The sequence below is a fragment of the Rhinopithecus bieti genome, unplaced genomic scaffold, assembly GCF_001698545.2.
Source record: "Rhinopithecus bieti isolate Rb0 unplaced genomic scaffold, ASM169854v2 scaffold_28055, whole genome shotgun sequence".
NCBI classification, from domain to species: domain Eukaryota; kingdom Metazoa; phylum Chordata; class Mammalia; order Primates; family Cercopithecidae; genus Rhinopithecus; species Rhinopithecus bieti.
Genome location: NW_016812914.1, coordinates 2,000,891 through 2,014,507, shown reverse-complemented (window position 1 = coordinate 2,014,507; position 13,617 = coordinate 2,000,891).

Below are 13,617 nucleotides of genomic sequence, written 5' to 3'. Positions count from 1 at the left end.
AGGCATGCACCACCATGCCCAGCTAATTTTTTTGTTTTTAGTAAAGACGGGGTTTCACCATGTTGACCAGGCTGGTCTCGAACTCCTGATTTCAGGTGATTCACCCGCCTAGGCCTCCCAAAGTGCTGGGATTACAGGCATGAGCCACCATGCCCAGCTGTGAGACCCTGTTTCTACAAAAAATTAGCCAGGCACGATGGCACACGTCTGTAGTCCCAGATACTTGGGAGGCTGAGGTGCGAGGATCCCTTGCGCCCAGGAAGTTGATGCTGCCATGAGTTACGATTGCATGACTGCACTCCAGGCCGGGCAACAGGGCAAGACCCCATCTCCAAAAACAAAAACAAAAAACAAAAAACCACCAACAACAACAACACAAAAACAAGAAGGGGAACAGTAGCCACAGGGTAACCAAGGTAACCAACTGAAAAACGGAAGATGATAAGGGTTGGCGAGGATGTGGAGATAGCAAAACCCTTGTGCTCTGCAGGGGGAAATGGAACACGGTGAGCATGGGGAGAAACAGTCTGGCCATTTCTCAGAATTAAACATGGAATTATAGGCGGAGCCCGGTGACTCACGCCTGTAATCCCAGCACTTTGGGAGGCTGAGGCAGGTGAATCACCTGAGGTCAGGAGTTCAAGGCCAGCCTGGCCAACATGGAGAAACCCCATCTTTACTAAAAACACAAAATTAGCTGGGCGTGGTGGCACATGCCTGTCATCCCAGCTACTCAGGAGGCTGAGGCAGGAGAATCGCTTGAACTCAGGAGGCGGAGGTTGTGGTGAGTGGAGATGGTGCCACTGCATTCCAGCCTGGGCGACAAGAGTGAAACTCCGTCTCAGAAAAAAAAAAACCTGGAATTACCATACGGCCCAGCAATCATGCTCCTGGGCAACACCCCAAGAAATTCGCAGCAGTGACTCAAAGAGGTCCTTACACAGCCACGTTCACAGGAGCACGACTCACACAGCCAAAATGCGGAGGCAACCCAAATGTCCATGGACGGAGCAATGCATGAACACAACGTACTCCATCCACACAATGGACTCTTACCCAGCCATGAAAAGGAAGGGAATCTGGATACAGGGTACAACAGCATGACCCTTGAAGATGTCACACTCAGCAAAATAAGCCAAGGTCAGGCATGGTGACTCACGCCTGTAATTCCAACACTTTGGGAGGCAGAGAGGGGTGGATCACCTGAGATCAGGAGTTCAAGACCGGCCTGGCCAACACGGCAAAACCCCATCTCTACTAAAAATATAAAAATTAGCCGGGCATGGTGGTGGCACACCTGTAGTCCCAGCTACTCTAGAGGCTGAGGCAGGAGAATCGCGTGAACCCAGGAAGTAAAGGTTGCAGTGACCCGAGATCGCGCCATTGCACTCCAGCCTGGGCAACAGAGCAAGACTCCATTTCAAAACAAAAAAGAAAGAAAGAAAGAGAGAGAGAAAGAGGGAAAGAGAGAGAGAGAAAGAGAGAAAAGAGAGACAGAGAGAAAGCAAGCAAGCAATGAGACAGGCTGGGTGTAGTCGCTAACACCTGTGCATCCCAGCACTTTGGGAGGCAGAGACAGGAGGGACCAAGGAGTTTGAGGTCAGCCTGGACAACACAGCAAGACCCTGTCTCTACTTAAAAAAAAAAAAAATTGGGGGGCCAGAGCAGTGGCTCATGCCTATAATCCCAGCACTTTGAGAAGCCAAGGCAGGAGGATTGCTTGAGCCCAAGAGTTTGAGACCAGACTAAGCAACATAGTGAGACCCTGTTTCTTTTTTTAATTTAAAATTTTATTCTTGGCCGGGCACAGCGGCTCATGCCTGTAATCTCAGCACTTTAGGACACCGAGGCGGCCAGATCACTTGAGGTCAGGAGTTTGAGATCAGCCTGGCCAACATGGTGAAACCCCATCTCTGCTAAAAATACAAAAATTAGCCGGGTGTGGTGGTAGGCACCTGTAATTCCAGCTATTTGGGAGGCTGAGGCAGGAGAATCGCTTGAACCTGGGAGGCGGAGCTTGCAGTGAGCCAAGATTGCACCACTGTACTCCAGCTGGGGTGACAGAGTGAGACTCCATCTCAAAAAAAAATAAATTTAAATTTAAAAAGTAAAATAAAATAAAATATTTTTAATTGAAACAACTTTTTTGGCCGGGCATGGTGGCTCACGCCTGTAATCCCAGCACTTTGGGAGGCCGAGGCAGGCAGATCACGAGGTCAGGAGTTTGAGACCAGCCTAGCCAACATGGTGAAATCCCGTCTCCACTAAAAATACAAAAATTAGCTGGGCATGGTGGCACACACCTGTAATCCTAGCTACTTGGGAGGCTGAAGCAGGAGACTAGCTTGAACCAGGGAGGCAGAGGTTGCATTGAGTTGAGATCACGCCACTGCACTCCAGCCTGGGTGACAGAGCAAGACTGTCTCGGGGTGGGGGGGAGTAATAATTAAGATGGCAAATTTTGCTATGTGTGTTTTGCTAAAAGTTAAAAAATTAGGAACAGGAGGCCGGGCACGGTGGCTCACGCCTGTAATCCCAGCACTTCGGGAGGCCGAGGCAGTCAGATCACGAGGTCAGGAGATCGAGACCATCCTGGCTAACACGGTGAAACCCCGTCTCTACTAAAAAATACTAAAAAACTAGCCGGGCGAGGTGGTGGGCGCCTGTAGTCCCGGCTACTCTGGAGGCTGAGGCAGGAGAATGGCGTAAGCCCAGGCTGGAGTGAGTGGCACGATCTCGGCTCCCTGCCTGCAACCTCTGCCTCCTGGATTCAAGTGATTCTCCTGCCTCAGCCTCCCGAGTAGCTGGGATCACAGGCGTGCACCACCACATCTGGCTAATTTTTGTATTTTTTTAGTAGAGATGGGGGTTTCACCATGCTGGCCAGGCTGGTCTCAAACTCCTGATCTCAGGTGATCCTGCCTCGGCCTCCCAAAGTGTTAGGATTACAGGCGTGAGCCACCGCGCCTGGCCTGTATTTACTTTACAAGTCCCACTTATTTTATTTATTTATTTATGTTTATTTTTTTGAGATGGAGTCTCCCTCTGTCACCCAGACTGGAGTGCCGTGGCAGGATCTCGGCTCACTGCAAGCTCCGCCTCCCGGGTTCACGCCATTCTCCTGCCTCAGCCTCCCGAGTAGCTGGGACTACAGGCGCCTGCCACCATGCCCGGCTGATTTTTGTATTTTTAGTAGAGGCAGGGTTTCACCATGTTGGCCATGATGGTCTCAATCTCCTGACCTCATGATGCACCCGCCTTGGCCTCCCAAAGTGCTGGGATTACAGGCGTGAGCCACCGCGCCCGGCCTAATTTATTGATTTTTAACTAAATTCCTCTGAAGAGAAACCTTTCTGACATGACATGAGGAAACCTGGATTTTCTGACACATGTTAAAATGAACCACAGACTCTGAGCTCGGTGGCTCATGCCTGGAATCCCAACAGTTTGAGAGGTCAAGGCTGGAGGATCACTTGAGCCCAGGAGTTTAAGACCAGCCTGGGCAACATAGCAAGACCCTGTCTCTACAAAAAATATTAAAAATTAGCTGGGCTTGGGGGTGCACACCTGTGGTCCCAGCTACTGGGGAAGCTGAGATGTGACGATTTCTTGAGCACAGGAGGTGGAGGCTTCAGTGAGCTATGATCACGCCACTGCACTCCCGCCTGGGCGACAGAGCAAGACCCTGTCTCAAAAACAACGCAAAAAGCCACAGAACTTGTATCATCTAAAATCATCCTTGCCTTCACCTTCCTGAAATGCTCCCAGCCAAGAGCAATCTCAGGCCAGTGGTTCTCACCTGGGGGTAATTCTGCACCCCCAACCAGGGGACACTGGACGGTGTCTGGAGACATTTGTGGTCCTCACGCCTTGGGGAGGTGTGAGTGGAGGCCAGGGATGCTGCTCAACCCCTGCAGTGCCCAGGACGGCCCCACCCAGAGAACAGTCCAGCCCCAAATATACACAGTGCCCCAGGGAAGAAAACTATTCTAACCGCAGAGAATGGACTCCAATCCTACCCTGGGCCGGGCGTGGTGGCTCACATCTGTCAACCCAGCACTTTGGGAGGCCAAGGCGGGCAGATCACTTGAGGTCAGGAGTTCGAGACCAGCCTGGCCAACGTGGAGAAACCCTGTCTCTACTAAAAATACAAAAATTAGCCGGGCGTGGTGGTGGGTGTCTGTAATCCCAGGTACTCAGGAGGCTGAGGCAGGAGAATCACTTGAACCTGGGAGGAAGAGGTTGTGGTGAGCCAAGATCGCACCGCTGCATTCCAGCCTGGGTGACAGAGCCAGACTCTGCCTCAAAAAAAAAAGAAAAAAAAAATCCTGCCCCGCTCCCTTGAGGTACCCATCATGGGCCCAGGAAGGGACTGAGAGTCCAGGGCAGGCACCAGCCCTCACACACAGGCCCCCAGGCTGTCCCGTGGCTGACACTTCTCTGGGCCAAGTCATTCCTGGGGTGTGAGGAACTTGGCTGAGGGAAGCCTAGCTCTGTTCAAAGTCCCCTGCCTGGGGGCCTTCCTCCTTGACCCCTGCAGGACCCCGGGTGACAGGCAACGCATGGAGTCTGCGGAGGGCAGAGGACCTCATTGGAAGCTGGCCTTCTGAGCTACCGTGTGAGGGTGGGAGGCTCACACCCACACTGGGGTACTTGGTTCAGGGCTTCTGAGGGCTCTCGCTGTGAGGGGTTGGGGAGGGGTGTCTCAGGGTCCCCGGGGTCTGGGGCAGACAGGCAGGACCCCACTGTACCCCTGACTCAGTGGCTTCTCCAGCTGGGAAGGCAATCTTTGGGGTTTTTTTTTTTGAGGTAGGGTCTCACTCTGTCACCCAGGCTGGAGTGCATTGGCACCATTGTGGCTCACTGCAGCCTCAACCTCTTGAGCTCAAGCAATCCTCCTGCTTCAGCCTCCCAAGTAGCTGGGACTACAGGGTGAGCCACCACGCCCAGCTAGTTTTTTTATTTTATCTCCTGGGCTCAAGGGAGACTCCCACCTCAGCCTCTCAAAGTGCTGGGATTACAGGCATGAACCACCTGGGTCATTAGGAAGCGAGTCTGCAGCCCCCTCCCTGTCTAGGAGGCGCTGGAAGGTGTGTGCACAGACAGATGGACAGTCCCTTCCATGGAGAACTGGAATGCACTGCCCTGCCCTGCCCGCTCCCCTGGGACCGCCCAGCCCTCGGACTCTACCCTCGGGCCCTTCCCCAGAAGTCCTGCCGGACATGGGAAGAGAGAGGCTGAGACTCACCCCAATGGAAGCAGAGAGGCCCTGGAAGGTGGGGCGATGCGCCTTCAGTGCCAGCCTCCCCCCAACTCTATTTCAGGCACCCCTACCCCACTCCCAGCATCTGCCACTCACATCAAGTAGCAGTCAGCCGGCCTCTTAATCAGCAGTTACTCTGCTGGCACCGCCCCCGACCCCCACCCCAGGGCCTACCGGAGCCAAAGCTGTCACTTCCAAGGCCACCGAGCTTGGGCGCCCCGGACTCCCCGCTGCCAGAGCCTTAAGGGGGTGTCCTTGGGGCCAGCTGGGGGCCCAGCCAGGGCCTGGGGGAGAAGCAGGCTGAAGGGGCCAGGCAGGATCCACCCTGCACATTCTGGGGGAGCTGCGGGCTCCCGAGAATTGGCCTTGTCTCCTCTCTGCCCCCATTAAGCTTCTGCAGCATTCGACGAGGCGGAGAAAGCGCTGGGCTTCAGGGAGGACGAGGGCCCAGCCTCCTCCAAGGTAGGGGAGGGGGTGACAAGGTGGGGGTCCGGCGGCTCTCCAAGCAGGGAGCCCGTGAGGTGCGGTCAATCCAAACAGGCCTCATTGAAGACACGGCCTGTAAGTTCTCCCCTAAAGGGTCCCTGAAACCATGAAACCCCAGAGAGGGGCAGGAGACCCCAGGATGGCCAGGGGCAGGTGTGGGGACGGGGCCGGAAGAAGGGAGCCCCCACCTCCGTCCTCACCATTCGCCTTCCCCACTGAGGGAGCCACGGCCTTGGCCACATCATCGCAAGACACACATGCATTGTTGGGGTCGCCCGGCCTGCGGCGGGATCCCCGGCTCTGTCCCCTTAGATAAGGAGAAGCAGTGAGCAGGCCCAGCCTCCAGACAGCTCAGCCGCTGCCACCGCTGCCTCCTCCTCCTCCTCCTCCTCCTCCTCCTCCTCCTCCCCACAGCCGTCTTCCCTGCTCCTTAGGCAGGGACGGGCCTGGGCTGTCCTGGAGGCCACCGAACCGCCTGGGACAAGTAGGGACCACCCCGGATCTGTGCTTCGGACGTCCTTTGAGGGGAATCTCGTTTCACCACTGTTCTGTGTCTGACTTCTGGCCGCCGAGCGGGGCCCGTGTTCTGCACGAGGCTGACCAGGGGGACGGGGGGCGGGAAGAGATGGTTTTGGTACTTACTTTTTTTTTTGTCTCACAACAGGGGGGTTAAGGTTCTCGGGGGCTGAAGGAGCCGCTTGGGGCTGGCAGGCCTGGCTTTATAGCAGCCGTCAACCCAGACCTGGGCAAAGGCGCTGTGGTTATTAATAGTGACTGCAGCTTCATGCCTGTGTATGGTCAAGGCCACGGCAGCTGCGGGCTCTGCTGGACTCAGGCCTCCTCCCAACACCTGCTCCGGGCGCTGACCTGGAGGCGCCGGGCAGCGCTCGCCCCACCCAATGCGACTTGGCAATGACTACGTCGGAGACCCTAGAATCAAATAAGACTCACAGTTGGGGGCCCTCCAGAGGGTGCCGGGCCCCGCTGCACCCCTTCCTTCCGCCCTCACCACCGTCTCGGGAGGCAGATGGAATCCCTGTCCCCTGGGGAGGGCGAAATGGCAGAGAGGCGGCACTGTTTACCAGGAGCGCAGCCAGGATGTGCTTAAACCCAGGACACATTTTGCAGACGGTGTGTAACTAAATCCAGGCTGCGGCATGAGACCTCAAATGGGTGTTCTGTGTCCTGTGCTGCCTTTACTCAGCCTGGGGAAACCGGGAGGACCCACGGCCCCCTCTGCTCCTGCAGGTGCATCCCCTAGACAAAGAGCTCTCCTTCCTCAGAGGGGGCTGGGCAGGGTCCTGCTTCTCCTTTAGTAACTAGTTTCTGTCCCCTGCCAGTCCTGGAACTCTTCTCTTTTCCTCTTCTCCCCTTCTCTTCTCCGGTCCTCTTTTTTTTTTTTTTTTTTTTTTTGAGACAGAGTCTCACCTGTTGCCAAGGCTGGAGTGCAGCGGCACAACCTCGGCTCACTACAACCTCTGCTTCCCGGGTTTAGAACGATTCTCCTACCTCAGCCTTCCGAGTAGCTGGGACTACAGGTGCCCATCACCATATCCAGCTAATTTTTTGTATTTTTAGTAGAGACGGGGTTTCACCCTGTTAGCCAGGATGGTCTCGATCTCCTGACCTTGTGATCCGCCCACCTCGGCCTCCCAATGTGCTAGGATTACAGGCATGAGCCACCGCGCCCGGCCTCTTTCTTTTTTTTTTGAAATGGAATCTCGCTCTGTCACCCAGACTAGAGTGCAGTGGTACAACCTCGGCTCACTACAACCTCCGCCTCCTGGGTTCAAATGATTCTCCTGCCTCAGCCTCTGGAGTTGCCGGGATTATAGTCGCCCACCACCACACCTGGCTAATTTTTTGTATTTTTATTAGAGACAAGAGTTTCACCATGTTGGTCAGGCTGGTCTCGAACTCCTGACCTCAGGTGATCCACCCGCCTTGGCCTCCCAAACTGCCGGTTCTGTTAATTTTTTTATTTTACTTTATTTGAGACAGAGTTTCACTCTCGTTGCCGAGGCTGTAGCGCAGTGGCACGATTGCAGCTCACCACAACCTCCACTTCCTAGTTTCAAGCAATTCTCCTGCCTCAGCCTCCCGAGTAGCTGGGGTTACAGGCACGCGCCACCACGTCCGACTAAATTTTGTATTTTTAGTAGAGACGGGGTTTCACCATGTTGGTCAGGCTGGTCTCAAACTCCCAACCTCAGGTGATCCGCCCGCCTCAGCCTCCCAAAGTGCTGGGATTAAAGCGTGAGGCACTGTGCCCGGTCTTTTTTTTCCTTTTCTTCCTCCCCTCCCTTGCCCTCTCCTCCCCTCCCTTGCCCTCTCCTCCCCTCCCTTGCCCTCACCTCTCCTCTTTTCTTTCTTTTTTCTTTTCTTTTCTGAAGGGTCTCACTCTGTCACCCAGGCTGGAGTGCAGTGACAATGACAGGTCACTACAGCCTTGACCTCCTGGGCTCAAGCGATCCTCCTGCCTCAGCCTCCCTGGTAGCTGGGATTGCAGGCATGAGCCACCACGCCCAGCTAATGTTTAATTTTTTTGTAGACACAGGGTCTCCCCAGGTTGCCCAGTCTGGTCTGCAACTCCTGGGCTCAAGCAATCCTCCCGCCTCAGCCTCCCACAGTGCCGAGATGACAAGCATGAGCCACTGCACTCAGCCTGAAATTTTCTCAACAAGCCGATCGCCTCTTCTCCGGGGAACTGGAGGCCGCCTCACACTCTGCGAAGCCTGCCTCCCACGGTCCCGGGCTGTGTACTGTGTTCCTGAGCACACCCCGGGGTTGGGGGGCCCTGCCTGGCGTGGGGCGTCCCCTCCCCCACGCCATCTATCTCCTCTGTCCAGCACCTGAGGTCCTGTGTTCCACCAGGCCCATGACCTTTCTCTGATGCCCCAGGGTTGAGTCACGGCCAAGCTGAGGCCTGAACCCAGCTTGCCTTGCCCTGGAGGGCGCACCTGGCCCTGCTCCGAGCTGCTGAGGGTGCGGGGGGGTCCCGGGGGGACACAGGTGACAACCCCACCCAGGATGCAGGCAGCTGCAGTCATCGCTGGATGCACAGGGATGGGCACCAGGCAAGCAACACACCAAGCTCTCCCTGGCTCTCCCTGGCACTGAGCCCCGTCCCAGGGATGTCTTTGAAAACGTGCTTCCACCGGCCAGACACGGTGGCTCACGCCTGTCATCCCAACACTTCAGGAGGCCGAGGCAGGCGGATCACCCGAGGTCGGGAGTTTGAGACCAGCCTGGCCAACATGGTGAAACCCCGTCTCTACTAAAAATACAAAAATTAGTCAGGCGTGGTGGCAGGCACCTGTCATCCACTACTTGTGAGGCTGAGGCAAGAGAATCGTCCTGTCTCAAAAAAAAAAGAAAGAAAACTCGCTCCCACCAGACGGACCCCCAGCCCCCCACTCCTCTCTCTGCCTCACTCCGCCCCAGACACTCCTTGGCTACTGGCACGACCAAGAGGCCGTCTACCCATACACGAAACCTCCCGGCAGGGCCTCCAGCTGCCACCCCTCCTGAAAGCAGAACTCGACAGGCCAGATTCTGCAGGGGCGGTGAGACCACGGCTCACCCCCGGGCTGGCCAGGGGTGTTTTCTTGACCTGGAAATCAAACCAGTGACCGTCCCGACTGTGGGAGCTGAGGGCTGGAAACCGCCAGTGACCTGCCAATGCCAGTCACGGGGCAGGTCACGATATACTGGTGTAAGCCAGGCACCACGCTACTCAAGAGGCTCTCTCAGAGCTCCAGAGGTCAGGAGGCCTGAAGGAAGGCGTCAGCAGAGCCAGGCTCCCTCAGACGGCTGCAGGAAAGGATCCTTCCTGCCCCTCCAGATTCCAGTGGTGGCCAGAAGTCCTTGACTCCTTGGCTGCATCGCTCCAATCTCTGCCTCCATTTTCTTTTTTTTTTTTTTTGAGACAGAATCTCGCTTTGTCACCCAGGCTGGAGTGCAGTGGCACAATCTCAACTCACTGCAACCTCCACCTCCTGGGTTCAAGTGATTCTCCTGCCTCAGCCTCCCGAGTAGCTGGGACTACAGGCGCCCGCCACCATGCCTGGCTAATTTTTGTATTTTTAGTAGAGATGAGTTTTCACCATATTGGCCAGGATGGTCTCGATCTCCTGACCTCGTGATCCTCCCTCCTCTGCCTCCCAAAGTGCTGGGATTACAGGTGTGAGCTACCATGCCCGGCCTTTGCCTCCATCTTCACATGGCCTTTCCCGGGGGTTGGGGGACAGGGCTTCACTCTGTTGTCCAGGCTGGAGTGCTGTGGCACAATCATAGCTCACTGCAGCCTCAACCTCCCAGGCTCAAGCGATCCTCCCACCTCAGCCTCCCAAATCACTGGGAATACAGACGTGAGCCACCACGCCCAGCTAATTTTTGTATTTTTTGTAGAAACAGGGGTCTCACTATGTTGCCCAGGCTGGTGTTGAACTCCTGAGCTCAAGCGATCTTCCTGCCTCAGTCTCCCAAAGTGCTGGGATTACACCTGTGAGCCAACATGCCATACCCAGCCTCCACGCAGTCTTTCTTTTCTGAGATGCAGTCTCACTCTGTCGCCCAGGCTGGAGTGCAGCAGCATGATCTCGGCTCACTGCAACCTCTGCCTCCCAGGTTCAAGCGAGTCTCCTGCCTCAGCCTCCTGAGGAGCTGGGATTACAAGCACCCGCCACCACACCCAGCTAATTTTTGTATTTTTACTAGAGATGGGGTTTCACCATGTTGGCCAGGCTGGTCTCGAACTCCTGACCTCAAGTGAACGGCCCACCTCGGCCTCCCAAAGTGCTGGGATTACAGTCGTGAGCCACCGTGCCATACCCAGCCCTCATGCATTTTATAAAGATACCTGTCCTTGGACTAGGGCCCACCCACTTCAGCATGACGTCATTCTAACTAATTACCTCTGCATCGGCATCGTAACTAATTACATCTACCCTATTTCCAAATGAGGTCCTACGCCCTGGTACCGGGTGTTGGGACTTCAATATTTTTGTGGGGGACACCCATTGAGCTTTCACTGGACACCCTGAGGGGAGGACAGGGTGCCCCCATCTGACCCTCTGCCAATGGAACTCAGCCCCACACTGCTGTGGAGTGGGAATCCGGGGAAACTGTGAGCCCCTGAAGGTGGTGCACGCCACTGCCACCCCACGTGCACTCTGGGGTGTCCTTGACAAGACTGAGCACTCCACGGATACCAGCCCCATCTCTGAAGGCCAGAGATGGGGCCAGGGGCTCAGGGTCACCCCGCTGAGGGAGGCTGGGCCAGAGTGTGGTCGCATGCTCCCAGCAATGGGGGCCCCCAGGGGTCCTGGTCTCCTGGTGTGGTTGGTCTGCCCCTCCCCAGCAGGGTTCACATTCTGCTGGTTCCAGGAAAAGGGCTGGGAGTGTGAGTTTGGGGCCCTGCTGTGCTTCCATGGACCTCAATTTCCTTGTCTGACCAGAGAGCCTGACCGGAGGGGCCTCCTGGTCTTCTGGCGGCTGAGGGAGTGACGGTCCCGGCCTCCGAGGGGATCCCAGAGGCCTCCAAGAGGCCAGGGCTTGATGCTTTGTGCACCAAGGGATGAGGAGCCTAGGGGATCTGGTAGGAAGTGCTGAATGCTGTGACGATTAACCAGATTGGATGTACTAGATATATTATTATTACTATTATTATTGTTGTTGTTATTTGTTGAGACAAGGTCTCACTATGTTTCCCAGGCTGGTCTCGAATTCCTGGGCTCAAGTGATCCTCTTGTCTCCACCTCCCAAAGTGCTGGGATTACAGGCATAAGCCATCATGTCCAGCTTCAAGTATGTTTTTATTGTGGTTAAAGTACACACAGCAGGAAAGGGGCAGTGGCTCACATCTGTAATCCCAGCACTTTGGCGGGTGGATCACCTGAGGTCAGGAGTTCGAAACCAGCCTGGCCAACATGGTGAAACCCCATCTCTACTAAAAACACAAAAAATTAGCCAGGGGTGGTGAGGGGCGCCTGTAATTCCAGCTACTCGGGAGGCTGAGGCGGGATAATTGCTTGAACCTGGGAGGCGGCGGTTGTAGTGAGCTGAGATCACACCACTGCACTCCAGCCTGGGCGACAGAGCAAGACTCCATCTCAAACAATAAATAAAATACACACACACACGGCACCACTTTCACCACTCTAAGGGCCCAGCTCAGCGGCCTGACGCACATTCTCACAGCTGCTCAATTTTCTCAACACTGTCTCATTCAGCACAGAGTCCTTTTTTTTTTTTTTTTTTTTGAGACGGAGTCTCGCTCTGTCACCCAGGCTGGAGTGCAGTGGCTGGATCTCAGGTCACTGCAACCTCCGCCTCCCAGGTTCACACATTCTCCTGCCTCAGCCTCCCGAGTAGCTGGGACTACAGGCGCCCACCACCTCGCCCAGCTAGTTTTTTGTATTTTTTAGTAGAGACGAGGTTTCACCGTGTTAGCCAGGATGGTCTCGATCTGCTGACCTCGTGATCCGCCTGTCTCGGCCTCCCAAAGTGCTGGGATCACAGGCTTGAGCCACCGTGCCCGGCAGCACGGAGTCCTAAAACAGAACACAGGCTGGCCGGCTTACACAATCACTTTTTTTTTTTTTTTTAAGAGAGACAGGGTGTCGCTCTAGGGTTTCATCATGTTGCCCTGGCTGGTCTCGAATTCCTGGTCTCAAGTGATCCTCCTGCCTCAGCCTCCCAAAATGCTGGGATTACAGGCAGGAGCCCCGGGTCTGGCCACAACCACTCTTTATTGCTCACAGTTCTGTGGCCTGGAAGTCCAAGATCACGGGGCAATCCAGAGAGGGCCACATCCTGGCTCATAGCTGGGACACCTCTCTTGTGTCCTTGTGTGGCAGACACAGCAAGCTCTGGCCTCTTTTTCTACTTCTTTTTTTTTTTGAGACGGAGTCTTGCTCTGTCACCTGGGCTGGAGTGCAGTGGCCAGATCTCAGCTCATTGCAAGCTCCGCCTCCCGGGTTCACGCATTCTCCTGCCTCAGCCTCCCGAGTAGCTGGGACTACAGGTGCCCGCCACCTCGCCTGGCTAGTTTTTTGTATTTTTTAGTAGAGACGGGGTTTCACCATGTTAGCCAGGATGGTCTCAATCGCCTGACCTCGTGGTCCGCCCGTCTTGGCCTCCCAAAGTGCTGGGATTATAGGCGTGAGCCACCGCGCCCGGCCTCTTTTTCTACTCCTAAGGGCATTAATCCCATCATAAGGCCCTACCCTCGGGACCTCATCTAAACCTGACAACCTCCTCAAGACCCCACCTCCGAATATCACCCCACCAGGGGTCAGGACTTCAATGCGTGCATTGGCAAGGGCACCACAGTCCACAGCAGCCATGCATCTCCAGAGCCTGGGGGTGGGGGGGGTTTGTGGTTTTTGTTTTTAGATGGAGTTTCTGTCGCCCAGGCTGGAGCGCAGTGGTGCGATCTTGGCTCACTGCAATCTCTACTTCCCGGGCTCAAGTGATTTTCCTGCCTCAGCCTCCAGAGTAGCTGGAATTATAGGTGTCCACCACCACGCTTGGCTAACTTTTTTTTTTTTTTTTTTTTTGAGATGGAGTCTCACTCTGTCGCCAGGCTGGAGTGCGGTGGCACAATTTCGGCTCACTGCAACCTCCACCTCCCAGGTTTGAGTGATTCTCCTGCCTCAGCCTCCCGAGTAGCTGGAACTACAGGCGCCCACTACCACGCCCGGCTAATTTTTGTATTTCTTGTAGAGACAGGGTTTCACCATGTTGGTCAGGATGGTCTCGATCTCGCGACCTCGTGATTGATCTGCCTCAGCCTCCCAAAGTGCTAGGATTACAGGCATGAGCCACCGCGCCTGGCCCAACTTCGGTATTTTTAGTAAAACGGG